Below are 17,394 nucleotides of genomic sequence, written 5' to 3' on the forward strand. Positions count from 1 at the left end.
TGCACAAAAGTAATTGGAGAAGTTATATGCATGGGGCTCTTTGGATCCCAGTCAGAGTATTTAACAAGGAGAGAGCAGGAGTGAACACAAGGTGAAGTTTCTTTCTTGGTTTATTTGTAGCACCCTGGATTTTTCCAGCACTAACATATTGTTGTGAGTTATCCCTGTTGTAATGTAAAATATTTTAAGGTGGCTTTTTCTTGAATGGGGAGTTAAGACATATTAGCTTTACAAAAAACTCTCTCTCTCTCTCTCTCTCTCTCTCTCTCTCTCTCTCTCTCACACACACACACACACACACACACACACACACACGAGAGAGAGAGAGAGAGAGAGAGAGAGAGAGAGAGAGAGAGAGAGAGAGATCTCAATGAGAGCCAGTGTGATGTAGTAATAAGAGTGCTGGACTGGGGCATGGGAGATCTGGTTTCTAGTCCCCACTTGGCCATGAAGCTCACTGGGAGACTTTGGGCCCGTCACTGACTCTAATCTACCTCACAAGGTTGCTGTGAGGATAAAATGGAGAGGAGGAGGAGGACCAGGTAAGCCACCCTGGGCTCTTTGCAAGAGGAAGACAAGCTGGATGTAAATGTAATTAAAACATAAAATAAATAAATGGAGCATGTAGCTGCCTGCATTTTTGGACTCTCCTTGAGGCCCTGGCTATGAGCACTGTCATGATGAGTGCCTGCACTACACCACTATATCACTTTAAACTAGGCTAGGTGTGAAGGGCAGTGGCTAAACCTGGGGAAATTTCTGAAACATGTGACATCCATGCTGCTCCCAGGAAAGAGAAGCGGCTTGTGGTGGTGCTCTAGTAAGAAAGGATCCAGAAGGGAGGTTAAGCTTAGAACTTCTTCCCTTGGCCTGCCTTGTAACAGAGTCCTGAACAAAAGCTATTAATTACAAAGCATTTGGAGGAGGATTCCAAACTGAAGAAGCATTGTTTTTAAGGCCCTTTCTATCAGGAAGAGGCAGAAAGGGTGATAGATGCTCACTTACGTAGATCAGAGATGGGTCCTTCAGGACCTTGGACAGGTCACAGGGATGTGACTCAACTTGCTCCAACAAGGGCTTTGGTGCTAACAGAGCTCTTAAAAGTTAGGGGTAGGGAACCTTCACCCCAGAGTTGTAGGACTACACTTCCCATCACCCCTGATCATTAGCCATGGTGGCTGGGGCTGATGGCTGTAGAGTCCAACAACATCTGATGGACCACATGTTCCCAACTCCTGGGTTGTGTCATTCCTGAGCCCAACTTCCTCTTCCAGACCCCCCCCCCATTGCTAGAGAATGTAGACCCTTAAAGGGGCAGCCTGGAGTCTTGTTCTCCATCTCCTCTCTATCTTCTCTTCCAGGCACACTGCCTACAGTGTTGAGCAGGTTTAGCCATTGGAGCAAAGATGTGAATTCCTTCATGGAAACCAACTCAGAGGCCACTGGCCCTTTTTTAAAATTTTGTTGTTGTTTGTTCGTTTTGTTTTGTTGGAATTTATAATAAAAATGATTAAAAATAAATGTAAAAATATGACTGCAAGAATAAAATGGAGTTTCATTCTGTTGCCTTAATGCTAAACTCATTTACCTGGGAATAAGCACCATTTTGTTTTGGAAAAGGAGTGTGTGTGTGTGTGTGTGTGTGTGTGTGTGTGTGTATGACCCTTTTCACAAACAAAATATATATTTAAATATACCTAAAGTAAAAAATAAAATAAAAATAATTGATATCCATGTACATGTCAGCTACCTAGCCACTCCCTGGCTATCTATCTATCTATCTATCTATCTATATTTCAAAATTAGAAGAAAGGATACTGTGGTGGGTAGGTCCCAGTAGGACCCAACATGCTATGCCAGCCCAGGTGTGGATGTCACACCTGTTTGACATTGTCCCCATCGCTTGCCTCTCTCTGGGTGGTCCTGTGGAGTCCCCTGGGCTGCAGGGCTCTGGACCTCAGCCCCAGGGTCCAGCCCTAGCTGAATCAATGGAATATGGCTGCATTCGCCTGGCATCTAAAAGACAGTAAGAGTACAGGTACCAAGCAACTACGTCCGGGATGGCATTCAGCAGTCAAGGTGCATAATCCGAAAGGCCTGCTAACACCCACCTAACGTGTGGCAGTGAGGGAGATGCCAGGGATTGGACCTGGGGCTATTTGCATATAAAGGATGGTTCTACTATTTAGCTATGGACCTTCTCTGTGAATTATGTTCATCTTAATACACCAGCAGGACCAGGTGGGAGAATGTGGTCTTTCAGATACCTTGATCTCAAGTCATTTAGTGCTTCACAGGTCAGAATCGGCACTCCAGAGTTTGTGAGGACTAAACGGCAGGGGGGAACGATGATGATGATGATGATGATGATGATGATGATGATGATGTAGTATCTGGAAACAAACTAGGAGCCAGTAACTTGACATGCAACCTGCTCCTATGCGTGATAACTATGGGGATAAGCTCCAGTGGAGTTTCATCTTCAGTAAGTGCACATGAGTACACTTGGGGGGTTGGATACCAGATCTAGTCATACTTGGAATAGACCCATTGAAATCAATGGATATTAAGTTAGTCACGACCAAATTAAATCCCATTGATTTCAATGGGTCTACTCAAAGTATGACTAGATCTGGATCCAACCAGGGTGTGTGGTCCAAAATTCCTGGGTGCAATAACTTTACTCCACAATTCCTACTTACAACTAAAACAAAGCCTGCAATTGTGTAACTGCCTTTATTCACATTAATCCCACATTAGCCTTGTGTCTCTTTTCCTAACTTAAGGGCAGGTAAACAAAAGTGGCTGTGTACCTATGGTGCTGACAGTCCAGGCTATTGCTGCTGAATGCCCCTGTGGTTTGCTACTGTGTTGTGCACCATCTCAGGACCTGTGGTGCAAACATCCTGCAGGCTTCTGCTGTGCTATTAGCTGTCGTTGGCCAACATCACGGCTCTCTGAGTTTCATCTCCTCCATCATTACTACCAGCAATATTCAGTACATGAAAACAGTATTGCCACCAACTTCAAAAATGTCAGGTTCGCAGTGTGGATTTACCATCTCCCACAAATGTCAAGGTCCATTTTGTACCTATTCCCTAACCCTAGTTAAGCTACTGCAGGGCACATGAAAAACTTGCACCCCTATCTAAGGTTGCTAGCTGTAGATGCAATCAAGCAAGTTATCTGTTGCTAATGGATTGATAAATGAAATGAAGCAAATAGTTTAAGAAATGCTTGTGTGTCTGACGGTGTTCCTTTGTTGTCTAACAAATCATTGCACAACCCACCAGCACAGCCTGCTGATGCAAGAAGGGCTAATGACCTACATTTTAGCAAATTCCTTTTATTGAAATTTACAGAAGACTGCACTACCTTCTGAAATTCCTTGGTTCTAGCCTAGTTAGGTATCACTATTTCCCCTCTGCATGGGATTCTTTTATTCTCACCACCACCACCACCTTTCCACCAGCTTTATTTTAGCCAATAAAATGCATGTCAGGGTGGGAAGCTATATTTCCCTATTTGGGAAATATTTGAAATATCAAAAGCTCCAGTGGGGATATTATTTTAAAATTTTGTTGATTTTCATAGCACATAAGTTCTTACATTTTTATATATGCATTTATATAGCACCATCTACATACCTAACACTTTACAAAGAACAGGTCTAACAGGTCCCTGACACCAAGGAACTTACAATCTAAAATAAACACTTGGTAACAACAGAGGAAGGGGCAAAGAGAGAGGCATGTGCAAGCAGGGGGAGGGATTTGTGATAATTTCAATTACACATAGTTTGGCTGAGTTATAAGAAGGTATAGGGTCTAGAGGAATGATCCAAAAGTAGGGTGACCATATGAAAAGGAGGACGGGGCTCCTGTATCTTTAACAGTTGTATTAAAAAGGGAATTTCAGCAGGTGTCATTTGTATATATGGAAAACTGGGTGAAATTTCCACTTCATCACTACAGTTAAAGCTGCAGGTGCCCTGCCCTCTTTTAAATCTGGTCACAGTATAGCTGCAGTGCAGTATAGCTCCTGCAGATTTAGCTGTTGTGAGGGAATTTCACCAGAGGCTGCTTGCATACAAATGACACTTGCTGAAATTCCCTTTTCTATGCAACTGTTAAAGATACAGGAGCCCTGTCCTCCTTTTCATATGGTCACCCTATCCAAAAGCTTCCCAGAAAAGGTGAGTTTTGAGGAGGCTCTCCACATGATTTTAGGCACTGGAAAATCGGTGTTCTGAATCACGTAGAGAGAGGCTTCACAGATGCAGTAGGTTCTCATCTTCAAAATGTTGCCCTCTATATATTCAGGGTAATGAACGACATGATGCAGGGGGTGGGGGTCCGGGTTCTTCGTCCCACAGGTTTGCTGTATACAGAATCAGCATGCCTGAACAGGGCTTCTGTGGAAGCTTTATTTATTTATTTATTTATTTACAATATTTATGTACTATTTCAGATCCAAATTATTTTGGAGTGGTGAACAACAGATAGGATGAAGAAAGAAAAAACACCATATATTTTTTAAAAAACAACGTATTTCTGAAGAGAAACAAGAATTCTGATAATCTTATATGAGTCTCCCATTCAGTAGCCTAGTATACTACATTAGCCCATGTATTTTTTTAAAAAAGGGGTGGTGGGAGAAAAGAAAAGTCCGTAGGCCTTCTTGCACCATAAAATGTGTACTTGTAAAATTTTACAGATATGCCTTTAATCTGCAATATATGGACTGGCCCTAAGCCCTGAGTGATCATCTTTTAGGCCAGAAGGAAAGGGCTACCTGCAGGGACAGCCAGTGCCTCCCGTTACCCTGCTCCTGGAACAGCACTATAACCTGAATTAGGGGGGAGTGGGAGAAGCCACCTCCCCATTGTCACATTTTCATGGGGGGAGTGCAATTTTCAGGTGGGAACTCACTGGAACTCCCTCAGAGCTCCAATCAGCTGTGCCAGAGCCGGCCCTACTATTAAGCATCCTGAGGTAACTGCCTCAGGCAATTTATTTATTTGTTTATTTATTTCATTTATATCCCACCTTTTTTCCTCCTTAAGGAACCCAAGGGGGCATACCTAATCCTCCTCCTCTCCATTTTATCCTCACAACAACAACCCTGTGAGGTAGGTTGGGCTGAGAGTCTGTGATTGGCCCAAAGTCACCATGGTTTCCATGGCCAAGTGGGGACTAGAACCTGGATCTCCCGACTCCCAGTCCAACACCTAAGGCTAAGCCACTACACCACACTGGCTCTTGAGTTTGCATGCCACGAAAAGGCATCAACTTGTTAACTTAGGGCACAACCCTATGCATGTTTATACAGACAAAAGTCCTACAACTCCCAGAATTCCCTAGTCAGCCATACTAGCTTGGGAATGCTAGGAGTTGTGGGACCTTTGTTTGCCTAAACATGCATAGAATGATGTCATTGGAGTTGTCTGGATCCAGATCTATGTATGCCATCTTAAACTCCATGTCAAAAGGGTGGGGGTGGATAAAACATGACATAACAATAGATGTGGAATACATAGACAATTTAAGATTGAGATGTTTAGTACATCATGCCTGTGAGCAGAGCTACATTGGCATAGCTGATTATTAATGTTTGGATCACCAGAACTCTGCATTTCCTAATTCATATAGTGTTGGGTCTAGCTTTGCTGTGTTTTGCTTTCCCAGAACTGTCCACTCACAAAAGTTATTAACCCAGCTGCTCTGTGCTTACATAACGCCCAGCAGAATGATGCTTCGCTCTCTCTCTGATGATGGATTAGTGTAATAATAATTGTGCTTGCAAGACTGTAACAGCTGTGTACTCTCAAGGGCCATCCCAGACTTGTTTTTAAACCACCTAGTGCTGCTGTATAAGCTGCTAGTTCCTCACAAACTGCCCCCAACCAAACAGTCCAGCAATTTAAAGGGAAAGGCACACTCTCCTACCGTCTAGAACAGGAATAGGCAGCATGGAAACCACAGATACCTTTCTTGGTATCTACCAAGTTGCTCTACCTCTCCCACTTTTTTAAAAAACACATTTTCTTACTGGCTGCTGGGATTGCTGTGAAATAGGTTTCTGATTCTGTTGGTACTGAAAACTGTGGGTTCAAAGAAGTTGTTTAGGGCATTGGGGCTCAGACCCCACCTCCGCCTCATACTTTGTGTTTTGGGCAGCATACTTGTCTTTTGGCACAGTTGCCCTGACAGCCATTTTATGTAGGGTGACCAACTGTCAGGATTTCCCCAGATTTGTCCTGTTTTTGTTGTAGCTTGGGTATCAGGGGGGAATTTTCTGTAATTTTCTCTAACATCCTGGAATGATACACTTCCCCCTTAAGGCTTCCATTAGTATGGCAGGGGTTGGGGGTGATGACGTGCTTTCCACAGGCTCCTATTGGAGCAGTGGGGGCAGGAATGACACACTTTCCCCTCCTCCCCTCTAATCAGAGCCCTTAAGGCTCCAATTGGCATGGAGGAGGGGAAAGTACGCTTTCTGGAGCCTCGGAAAAGCACGTCATTCACAACTGCCACACTAATGACAGCTGCCAATAACATGGCAGGGGGGTGATGTGTTTACAGGAGGCCCTGGGAAATGTGCTTTCCCACCTGTGCTTTCCCACTGGGTGTCCTCTTTTTTGGTTTCCCAATTATGGTCACTCTCATTTTGTGGTGCTGTCCAGTTTCTCCAATTGCCAAATGTGCCCATAACTCAAAAAAAGGTTTCCTACACCTGATCTAGGATACTCTGGTGTAAATTGGGTGGGTGGGTGTGATGAGAGTAATCTACCCCAGCGAAACCCAATCAGCCATGCAAAACAGAACCCCCAAATCATGCAGTCATTCAAGTGAAATGCTGCCATGCCTTTGGAATCTTCAGACACATTTTTGGCAGTGGTAGAGGCATCTGCTTGTGAGGGTTCGCAAGCAGAGGCCCCTTTTTTCAGGCTCCTGTGATCACTTACGTTGCAGCAGTAACTGCATGTCCAGCCTCTGTGTGGAGATCCCAGTGCCCACAAATAGAGACTCACGCATAAGAGATGCCCGGTTGTGGCCCTAGCATACTTACTCACATGAACACTGCCTAGCCCTGAGAGCACAGCCACTGCATGCTCCTGACACAACATGGATACTATTAGGGTGACCATATGAAAAGGAGGACAGGGCTCCTGTAACAGTTGCATTGAGAAGGGAATTTCAGCAGGTGTCACTGTTATGCATGCAGCACCTGGTGACATTCTCTCTTCATCACCACAGTTAAAGTTGCAGGATCCCTGCCCTTTTGACCAGATACAAAAGAGGGCAGGGCTCCTGGAGCTTTAAATGCTGTGATGAGGAGGAAATTTCACCAGGTGCTGTATGCATACAAATGACCCCTGCTCAAATTCCCTTCTCTATGCAACTGTGAAAGATACCTGTCCTCCTTTTCATATGGTCACCCTATGTATACTCTTCGTGCATTTGGGAGAACCACCACCACCACCACATGTATGCAGGTGATATATACATCATAAATGTATTTATTTATTTATTACATTTCTATATCGTCCAATAGCGAAGCTCTCTGGGCGGTTCACATGATTTTGTCAGCCATGTACACAGCCCACCACATGATGCACTGGTTCTCTCACACACACTCCATGCACATGATAAGTGCTTCTTGACTGCAGCTCCCAAGCGCTGTGAGTCTGTGAATAGGCTTTTAGTGTCTGGCAACTGAGGCCTTAGCTAGACCTAGCAGTCTAGCGGGATGGAGGGGTGAAGATCTGGTGATTTTTTCATCGCAAGATCTCCCCCTCAGTTCACATGCAGAACAGGATGACCTCAGATGGAGAGGCGTCGCGCCCGCCATTTCCACCCCACCCCCCCACCCCCGGTTAAAGGGCCAGCAGCGCACGAATGCTCATGCGCAAAAGGCAAGTTATTTTTTAAGTAATAATTACTTTCCCCGCTCCCCCCACCCCAGCCCCAATGGGCGCAGTGCTCCTGAGGAGTGCTGCACCCCATGTGCAGGTCCCGGCTCCTCGCAAGGAATCGTGAAGACCCAGGACAATACGCGGTGCCCGGCCACACGTTGGCTCAGCCTGAGATCGTGGAGAAACCGGGCCTAAAGGGTAAGGTGATATCCCGGGGCAAGGGAGGGATCATCCCTCCCTGATCCTGGGATCCCCTGTGCATCATGTGAATGCACAGGGCTGATCCCTGGAATCACCCTGGGATTTTGCCCTGTCTAGCTATGACCAGAATGTGTGAACTGAGGCCTTTTTGTGTTGTGGTGATACAAAGTCAGATGCATCATGTGTCTGCAGTCCAGGGGTGGGCTGGCTTGTGGCCTTCCAGGTGATTTAGCTTACAACTCTCATCAGACCTAACCAGCAGAGCCAGTGAGAGATCATGGGAGTTGTAGGCCAAAACATCTGGAGGGCCACAAATTGTCCCATCTCTCCCCCCCCCCAGCTGTATTTATTTAAAATATTTCTTGGCCGCCCTTCAGAAATGCTCCCAAGGTGGCTTACCACAATAAAATACATATAAAACTAGTTAAAATATTAAAAGCGATAAAAAGTAGTCTTTGATCTGTGAGGGCTCACTCCCCTATGCAATAACAACCATATTTAGAATTTCTGTAGTGCACTTTGAGCCTTATTTCATCAAGGTGGGCCAAAGGCCTTCTCAGCTGTGAGACAGTCTGTGGAGAAACGAACAACACGGCACTGTAGTTCTGTTGTGGCAATGAACTTCGGGCAGTGTAATTCAATGCTTGAAACAAGCCTACGAGCGTGGGCTTGTACGTGCATAGGCACTGCTTGGTACATTCCCAAGTGCACAGCGAGGTGCCTTCGCTCCCATTTCAGACACAGCAGTGCAACGAAGTAATTTTAGACTCTGGACTCAATAGTCTTATGCCCTCTCCCCCCTCTTTAGATGGTAATTTACTTTACTTCAGCATTCCCCAGTCTGGTGCCTTCCAGATATGTTGGACTGCAACTCCCGTAATTCCCTGTCAGCAAGATAAAATGTAATATGCCAGCTCCTTCTCATTCTGCTGAGTGGGGCCCCCCGGGCGCCTGCCTCAAAGTCCTACTGTTCAGCCATTGAGTCAAACACATTTAGTGTGGGTGTATGCAGAGTCTATGTTACTAGGCACCTTCATTTTCATGCAGAATAGTTTATAGAAAGTGCTATTATCTAAAACCAACTCTTGTTTGTAGCAGTAGTGGCATTTGAACCTGTTGGGAATATTGCAACCTCACTTGCAAGTTACTGGGAGTGGGCAGTGTTCTAGTTAGTTACTTCATGGGAACTCTGACCACAGCTAGGTTTAGGATCTCTATTGCCTACAATGTGGTTTCCTGTGATTCCTGCGCCCCCCCCCCCCGTTTGCTCCTCCTATTCCTCTCCCCACCCCTCTCAATGACCTCCTCCATTGCTGGGAGCCCATGTGTTTGTTCTGTGATGCCTGCTGGTTTAATGGAACACAAAATGGACGGAACAAACTCTCTTGAAAAACTCCACACTATGCTTGCATTGTATGTGCAAGAATACTTGTCTGTAAAACTGTTTTCTTTCCCTCACTGAAGAAGGATGTGATCTTTATTGTTCTAAGATAGCCAGTGTGCATGTGGGACTGGTAAATGCTCATTCTGTTTTGCCTTTTTGTTTTTTTCTCTGCTAATAGCCTTTCTAACAGGAGTCAATATTACTAAATAATCCCATCAGGAACACAGACTCCCCAGGTCACTACTCACACTTTGAGCCACAACACCAGGAGCGGGGAAACTTATTTCTGCCAAGGGTTCATGTTCCCTGCCTTGGGGGTAATCTGTGGGAGCTGCATGCCATGATGGGCAGGATTGATGCCTGCAATGGATGGGGCCAGAGTCAAAAGTAGGTGGGGCAACTCATGTTCTCTCTTTCTACCACTCCTTTCATCTCTCCTTCGCTCTTCCTCCCCACTCAGCAGACTTCCAGGGGAGGGAGAAGTCTGAACCATTTGTTGGCAGAGGGCTTTTTGAACTAGCCTAGGCCTGCCTACCAGTGCTCATGGAAGTCCTGAAGCGATGATCCTATTGGTGGGAGCCAGCTCAAAGATCAGTCAGTTGGTGATCACATGGAGAAGATAAGCTGGGAGACACTGATATAAGGGATTGGATGGATAACAAATGAACCTACAAAAGTGCTGGGTGTATGGTTGCCACCTTTTGTTAACAGCGGCTCCATATGCAGAAATTAAGGAGATGCAGCTTTCTCCATCACTTGATCCCTCTACTGGCCCATTTCTGTCAGGCTTTTGAGAAGGGCTCAAGAACTAAGACAGTAATAAAAGTGGCAACCTTGTCAATCCACGCATGCAAGGCCGGATTAAGACATACTGAGGCCCTAAACCTAAATCTTTGTAAACAGCCCAGAGAGATTCGGTTATGGGCCGGTATATAAACGCAATAAATAAATAAATAAATAAAATAAACCATGTCAAGATCAGAGACCCCATACCATGAAACATAAAGAGAAAAGGGTGTATTACATTATAAGAGACAAGGTAATGAAATGGAACCACCCAGTGTTAGTGGGTAGTTGTAGTTAAACAGTGTTAAATAGCCTTCTCAGAAGATGTGTGTAAAAACACTAATAAAGCAAGTTGATTTGAACTTCTTTTAAACTCGTTGTAGCCTGTGCTTATGGGACGGTGTAAAAGCCGGAACGGAACGGAACAGGCCGGAACAGCCCCATTATATTAAAAAACCATACCAAAAACAGTGGCATGTGTTAGCAACACTTGAGAACAATATTTTAGGACTAAAACCATACCAATATTATATCACTATTAACCCCAAAACTCCCAAAACGACGTCCGGAACAGAATGGGATGGCCGGAACGGCCACTACTGAACAAGCGATATCAACCAAACTCACCAGTCATGCATACCTCCATGGCAGGGACGCAATAAGACACAAAAGTTGCCCCGAAACCACGTTCAGATACCCGTTCCGGGCAAAAACGCATATTGCGCAAAACTGGCCGTAACGGCAGCTTCCCAATGAGGAAAGTCAACCAAACTCACCAGATGCACATAACTAGGTGGGACAAATATAGAAAGCTCCAAAAGTTGCCCCCAAACCACGTTCAGATACCCGTTCCGGGCAAAAAAGTGTATTGCGCAAAATGGGCCGTAACGGCAGCTTCCCAATGAGGTAAGTGAACCAAACTCACCAGAGGCACTTGACAAGGTGGGGCAAATATAGAAAGCTCCAAAAGTTGCCCTGAAACCACGTTCAGATACCCGTTCCGGGCAAAAACGCGTATTGCGCAAAATGGGCCGTAACGGCAGCTTCCCACTGAAGTAAGTGAACCAAACTCACCAGATTCACATAACTAGGTGGGGCAAATATAGAAAGCTCCAAAAGTTGCCCCGAAACCACGTTCAGATACCCGTTCCGGGCAAAAACGCGTATTGCGCAAAACGGGCCGTAACGGCAGCTTCCCAATGAGGTAAGTGAACCAAACTCACCAGATGCACATGACAAGGTGAGACAAATATAGAAAGCTCCAAAAGGTGCCCCAAAACCACGTTCAGATACCCGTTCCGGGCAAAAACGCGTATTGCGCAAAATGGGCCGTAACGGCAGCTTCCCAATGAGGTAAGTGAACCAAACTCACCAGATGCACATGACAAGGTGAGACAAATATAGAAAGCTCCAAAAGGTGCCCCAAAACCACGTTCAGATACCCGTTCCGGGCAAAAACGCGTATTGCGCAAAATGGGCCGTAACGGCAGCTTCCCAATGAGGTAAGTGAACCAAACTCACCAGATGCACATGACAAGGTGAGACAAATATAGAAAGCTCCAAAAGGTGCCCCAAAACCACGTTCAGATACCCGTTCCGGGCAAAAACGCGTATTGCGCAAAAACGGCCGTAACGGCAGCTTCCCAATGAGGTAAGTCAACCAAACTCACCAGATGCACATGACAAGGTGGGACAAATATAGAAAGCTCCAAAAGTTGCCTCAAAACCACGTTCAGATACCCGTTCCGGGCAAAAACGCGTATTGCGCAAAAACGGCCGTAACGGCAGCTTCCCAATGAGGAAAGTCAACCAAACTCACCAGATGCACATGACAAGGTGGGACAAATATAGAAAGCTCCAAAAGTTGCCCCGAAACCACGTTCAGATACCCGTTCCGGGCAAAAACGCGTATTGCGCAAAAACGGCCGTAACGGCAGCTTCCCAATGAGATAAGGGAGCCAAACTCACCAGATGCACATGACAAGGTGGGACAAATATAGAAAGCTCCAAAAGTTGCCTCAAAACCACGTTCAGATACCCGTTCCGGGCAAAAACGCGTATTGCGCAAAAACGGCCGTAATGGCAGATTCCCAATGAGGTAAGTCAACCAAACTCGCCAGATGCACTTGACAAGGTGGGGCAAATATAGAAAGCTCCAAAAGTTGCCCCGAAACCACGTTCAGATACCCGTTCCGGGCAAAAACGCGTATTGCGCAAAAACGGCCGTAACGGCAGCTTCCCAATGAGGAAAGTCAACCAAACTCACCAGATGCACATGACAAGGTGGGACAAATATAGAAAGCTCCAAAAGTTGCCCCAAAACCACGTTCAGATACCCGTTCCGGGCAAAAAAGTGTATTGCGCAAAAAGGGCCGTAACGGCAGATTCCCAATGAGGTAAGTCAACCAAACTCACCAGATGCACTTGACAAGGTGGGGCAAATATAGAAAGCTCCAAAAGTTGCCCCAAAACCACGTTCAGATACCCGTTCCGGGCAAAAAAGTGTATTGCGCAAAAAGGGCCGTAACGGCAGCTTCCCAATGAGGTAAGTCAACCAAACTCACCAGATGCACTTGACAAGGTGGGGCAAATATAGAAAGCTCCAAAAGTTGCCCCGAAACCACGTTCAGATACCCGTTCCGGGCAAAAACGCGTATTGCGCAAAAACGGCCGTAACGGCAGCTTCCCAATGAGGAAAGTCAACCAAACTCACCAGATGCACATGACAAGGTGAGACAAATATAGAAAGCTCCAAAAGTTGCCCCGAAACCACATTCAGATACCCGTTCCGGGCAAAAACGCGTATTGCGCAAAAACGGCCGTAACGGCAGCTTCCCAATGAGGAAAGTCAACCAAACTCACCAGATGCACATGACAAGGTGGGACAAATATAGAAAGCTCCAAAAGTTGCCCCGAAACCACGTTCAGATACCCGTTCCGGGCAAAAATGCGTATTGCGCAAAAACGGCCGTAACGGCAGCTTCCCAATGAGATAAGGGAGCCAAACTCACCAGATGCACATGACAAGGTGGGACAAATATAGAAAGCTCCAAAAGTTGCCCCAAAACCACGTTCAGATACCCGTTCCGGGCAAAAACGCGTATTGCGCAAAAACGGCTGTAACGGCAACTTCCCAATGAGGAAAGTCAACCAAACTCACCAGATGCACATGACTAGGTGGGACAAATATAGAAAGCTCCAAAAGTAGCCCCGAAACCACGTTCAGATACCCGTTCCGGGCAAAAACGCGTATTGCGCAAAAACGGCCGTAACGGCAGATTCCCAATGAGGTAAGTCAACCAAACTCACCATACGCACATTAATAGGTGGGACAGCAATTCAATAGTCCTGTTTCTAGAAAATCACCGAAAGGAGCATTCTCTACAATCCACTTCTTGTCTTCAGCAATACAACAGTATTACACTTCATCTTGGTCTTTGTGCTTAATGGGTGATCAGTGCAAGAAACCCAAGAAGGACACCATGGTTCTGTGCGAGGGAGCATGTCAGGACTGGTACCATCTCTCTTGCCTTGAGATAAATCAAGCTTCTCGTGGTATATTCAAATGTCCAAAGTGTTGTGAGAAATGAATAATCTACACTGTAGGCAAAAATTTATGTTAACAGGTGCTATATGTTAGCATTTACATTTACACACACATACACACACACACAAACAGAGAGAGAGAGAGAGAGAGAGAGAAAGAGTATATATAGATAGATATTATGTACATTGTTTTTGTTCTTACTGTTTGTGGTTATTTTTCTTGTATTCATGTTGTCATAAAGAATATGACTAAAGAAGCGTATATGTTAATAAAGCTTCAGAACATCACAGCCAATGACAATGGGTTATACTGAATCAAACAAATGGTCAACCTAGCTCCCTCTTATTCACATGGGGCTAACCTATTCAAAACACCTAACATACAATTAAAAATTGTGTGATTGGCTTTTAAAAATAAATTCCATGTTTGGGGAGGGGAGGGGTACCTGTCAAGATTGTGGAATGTGGGCATTAACGCTTTGTCTCCTGGTGTGATAAGGGTGACCAGATGACCCGGAAAACCCGGGGGACCTCTGGAAAAATGGAGATCTCCAGGGCAACCGGGACTGGCACCCAATTTCCTGGGGGAAAGGGCTGAGGGGGAAGGCCTCCATCAGCCCTGGAAGGGGTTGGGGGCCACGTTTTTGGACTTCCTGGAATGCAGCCTCCAGTACTCCCATGGCAATCCTCAAAAGACCTGGGCTTTTTTGACAGAACATTTATATCCCACCCGCCACCCAGAAACGCATGGTGAACTACAATGGCCTTTCCCAATTTTGTAATAACCCTGTGGGATAAGTTAGGTTGAAAGATGTGAATAGCCACAGGTCATTGTAAGCTTCATGATGGAATGAGACAGGCCAACTCCAACAATGCCATCATAGACTGATATTTTAAGCACACTATCAAACCACATGACAACTATGGGCTTCTGTAGGAAACCATCTTTGCAGAACTTCACTCCGGATTCTGAGAAAGTTTATTAAATGTTCCAGTTAGTACAATGAAAGTAGTTTATTTGATTGCATTCACACACATAGAAGTTGCCTTTCGAGGCAATTTCCCGACAATAGATAGTGCCTCATTTTCCTCACCCATAATTTTCTTTTCCAGCTAATTTTGGGAATATGAACTATGGCCCGGAATGGGTAACAGAACCTGACTTTCATGGAAATTTCAGAGGTTATTATATCTGTCCCACCTAGTAATGCGCATCTGGTGAGTTTGGTTGACTTACCTCATTGGAAAGCTGCCGTTACGGCCCGTTTTGAGCAATATGGGTTTTTGCCTGGAACGGGTATCTGAACGTGGTTTGGGGGCAACTTTTGGAGCTTTCTATATTTGTCCCACCTTGTCATGTGCATCTGTTGAGTTTGGTTCACTTACCTCATTGGGAAGCTGCCGTTACGGCCGTTTTTGCGCAATACGCGTTTTTGCCCGGAACGGGTATCTGAACGTGGTTTTGGGGCAACTTTTGGAGCTTTCTATATTTGTCCCACCTTGTCAAGTGCATCTGTTGAGTTTGGTTGACTTACCTCATTGGGAAGCTGCCGTTACTGCCGTTTTTGCGCAATACGCGTTTTTGCCCGGAACGGGTATCTGAACGTGGTTTTGGGGCAACTTTTGGAGCTTTCTATATTTGCCCCACCTTGTCAAGTGCATCTGGTGAGTTTGGTTCACTTATCTCATTGGGAAGCTGCCGTTACGGCCCGTTTTGCGCAATATGCGTTTTTGCCCGGAACGGGTATCTGAACGTGGTTTGGGGGCAACTTTTGGAGCTTTCTATATTTGTCCCACCTTGTCATGTGCATCTGTTGAGTTTGGTTCACTTATCTCATTGGGAAGCTGCCGTTACGGCCCGTTTTGCGCAATACGCGTTTTTGCCCGGAACGGGTATCTGAACGTGGTTTGGGGGCAACTTTTGGAGCTTTCTATATTTGCCCCACCTTGTCAAGTGCATCTGGTGAGTTTGGTTCACTTATCTCATTGGGAAGCTGCCGTTACGGCCCGTTTTGCGCAATATGCGTTTTTGCCCGGAACGGGTATCTGAACGTGGTTTGGGGGCAACTTTTGGAGCTTTCTATATTTGCCCCACCTTGTCAAGTGCATCTGTTGAGTTTGGTTCACTTATCTCATTGGGAAGCTGCCGTTACGGCCCGTTTTGCGCAATATGCATTTTTGCCCGGAACGGGTATCTGAACGTGGTTTCGGGGCAACTTTTGGAGCTTTCTATATTTGCCCCACCTTGTCAAGTGCATCTGTTGAGTTTGGTTCACTTACCTCATTGGGAAGCTGCCGTTACTGCCGTTTTTGCGCAATACGCGTTTTTGCCCGGAACGGGTATCTGAACGTGGTTTTGGGGCAACTTTTGGAGCTTTCTATATTTGCCCCACCTTGTCAAGTGCATCTGTTGAGTTTGGTTCACTTACCTCATTGGGAAGCTGCCGTTACGGCCGTTTTTGCGCAATACGCGTTTTTGCCCGGAACGGGTATCTGAACGTGGTTTCGGGGCAACTTTTGGAGCTTTCTATATTTGTCCCACCTTGTCATGTGCATCTGTTGAGTTTGGTTCACTTACCTCATTGGGAAGCTGCCGTTAAGGCCCGTTTTGCGCAATATGCGTTTTTGCCCGGAACGGGTATCTGAACGTGGTTTCGGGGCAACTTTTGGAGCTTTCTATATTTGTCCCACCTTGTCATGTGCATCTGTTGAGTTTGGTTGACTTACCTCATTGCGAAGCTGCCGTTACGGCCGTTTTTGCGCAATACGCGTTTTTGCCCGGAACGGGTATCTGAACGTGGTTTTGGGGCAACTTTTGGAGCTTTCTATATTTGCCCCACCTTGTCAAGTGCATCTGTTGAGTTTGGTTCACTTACCTCATTGCGAAGCTGCCGTTACGGCCGTTTTTGCGCAATACGCGTTTTTGCCCGGAACGGGTATCTGAACGTGGTTTTGGGGCAACTTTTGGAGCTTTCTATATTTGCCCCACCTTGTCAAGTGCATCTGGTGAGTTTGGTTGACTTACCTCATTGGGAAGCTGCCGTTACGGCCGTTTTGCGCAATATGCGTTTTTGCCCGGAACGGGTATCTGAACGTGGTTTCGGGGCAACTTTTGGAGCTTTCTATATTTGTCCCACCTAGTTATGTGCATCTGGTGAGTTTGGTTTACTTTCCTCATTGGGAAGCTGCCGTTACGGCCGTTTTTGCGCAATACGTGTTTTTGCCCGGAACGGGTATCTGAACGTGGTTTTGGGGCAACTTTTGGAGCTTTCTATATTTGCCCCACCTTGTCAAGTGCATCTGGTGAGTTTGGTTCACTTACCTCATTGGGAAGCTGCTGTTACGGCCGTTTTTGCGCAATACGCGTTTTTGCCCGGAACGGGTATCTGAACGTGGTTTCGGGGCAACTTTTGGAGCTTTCTATATTTGTCCCACCTTGTCATGTGCATCTGTTGAGTTTGGTTCACTTACCTCATTGGGAAGCTGCCGTTAAGGCCCGTTTTGCGCAATATGCGTTTTTGCCCGGAACGGGTATCTGAACGTGGTTTCGGGGCAACTT

This window comes from Elgaria multicarinata, chromosome 6, assembly GCF_023053635.1.
Source record: "Elgaria multicarinata webbii isolate HBS135686 ecotype San Diego chromosome 6, rElgMul1.1.pri, whole genome shotgun sequence".
Lineage (NCBI taxonomy): Eukaryota > Metazoa > Chordata > Lepidosauria > Squamata > Anguidae > Elgaria > Elgaria multicarinata.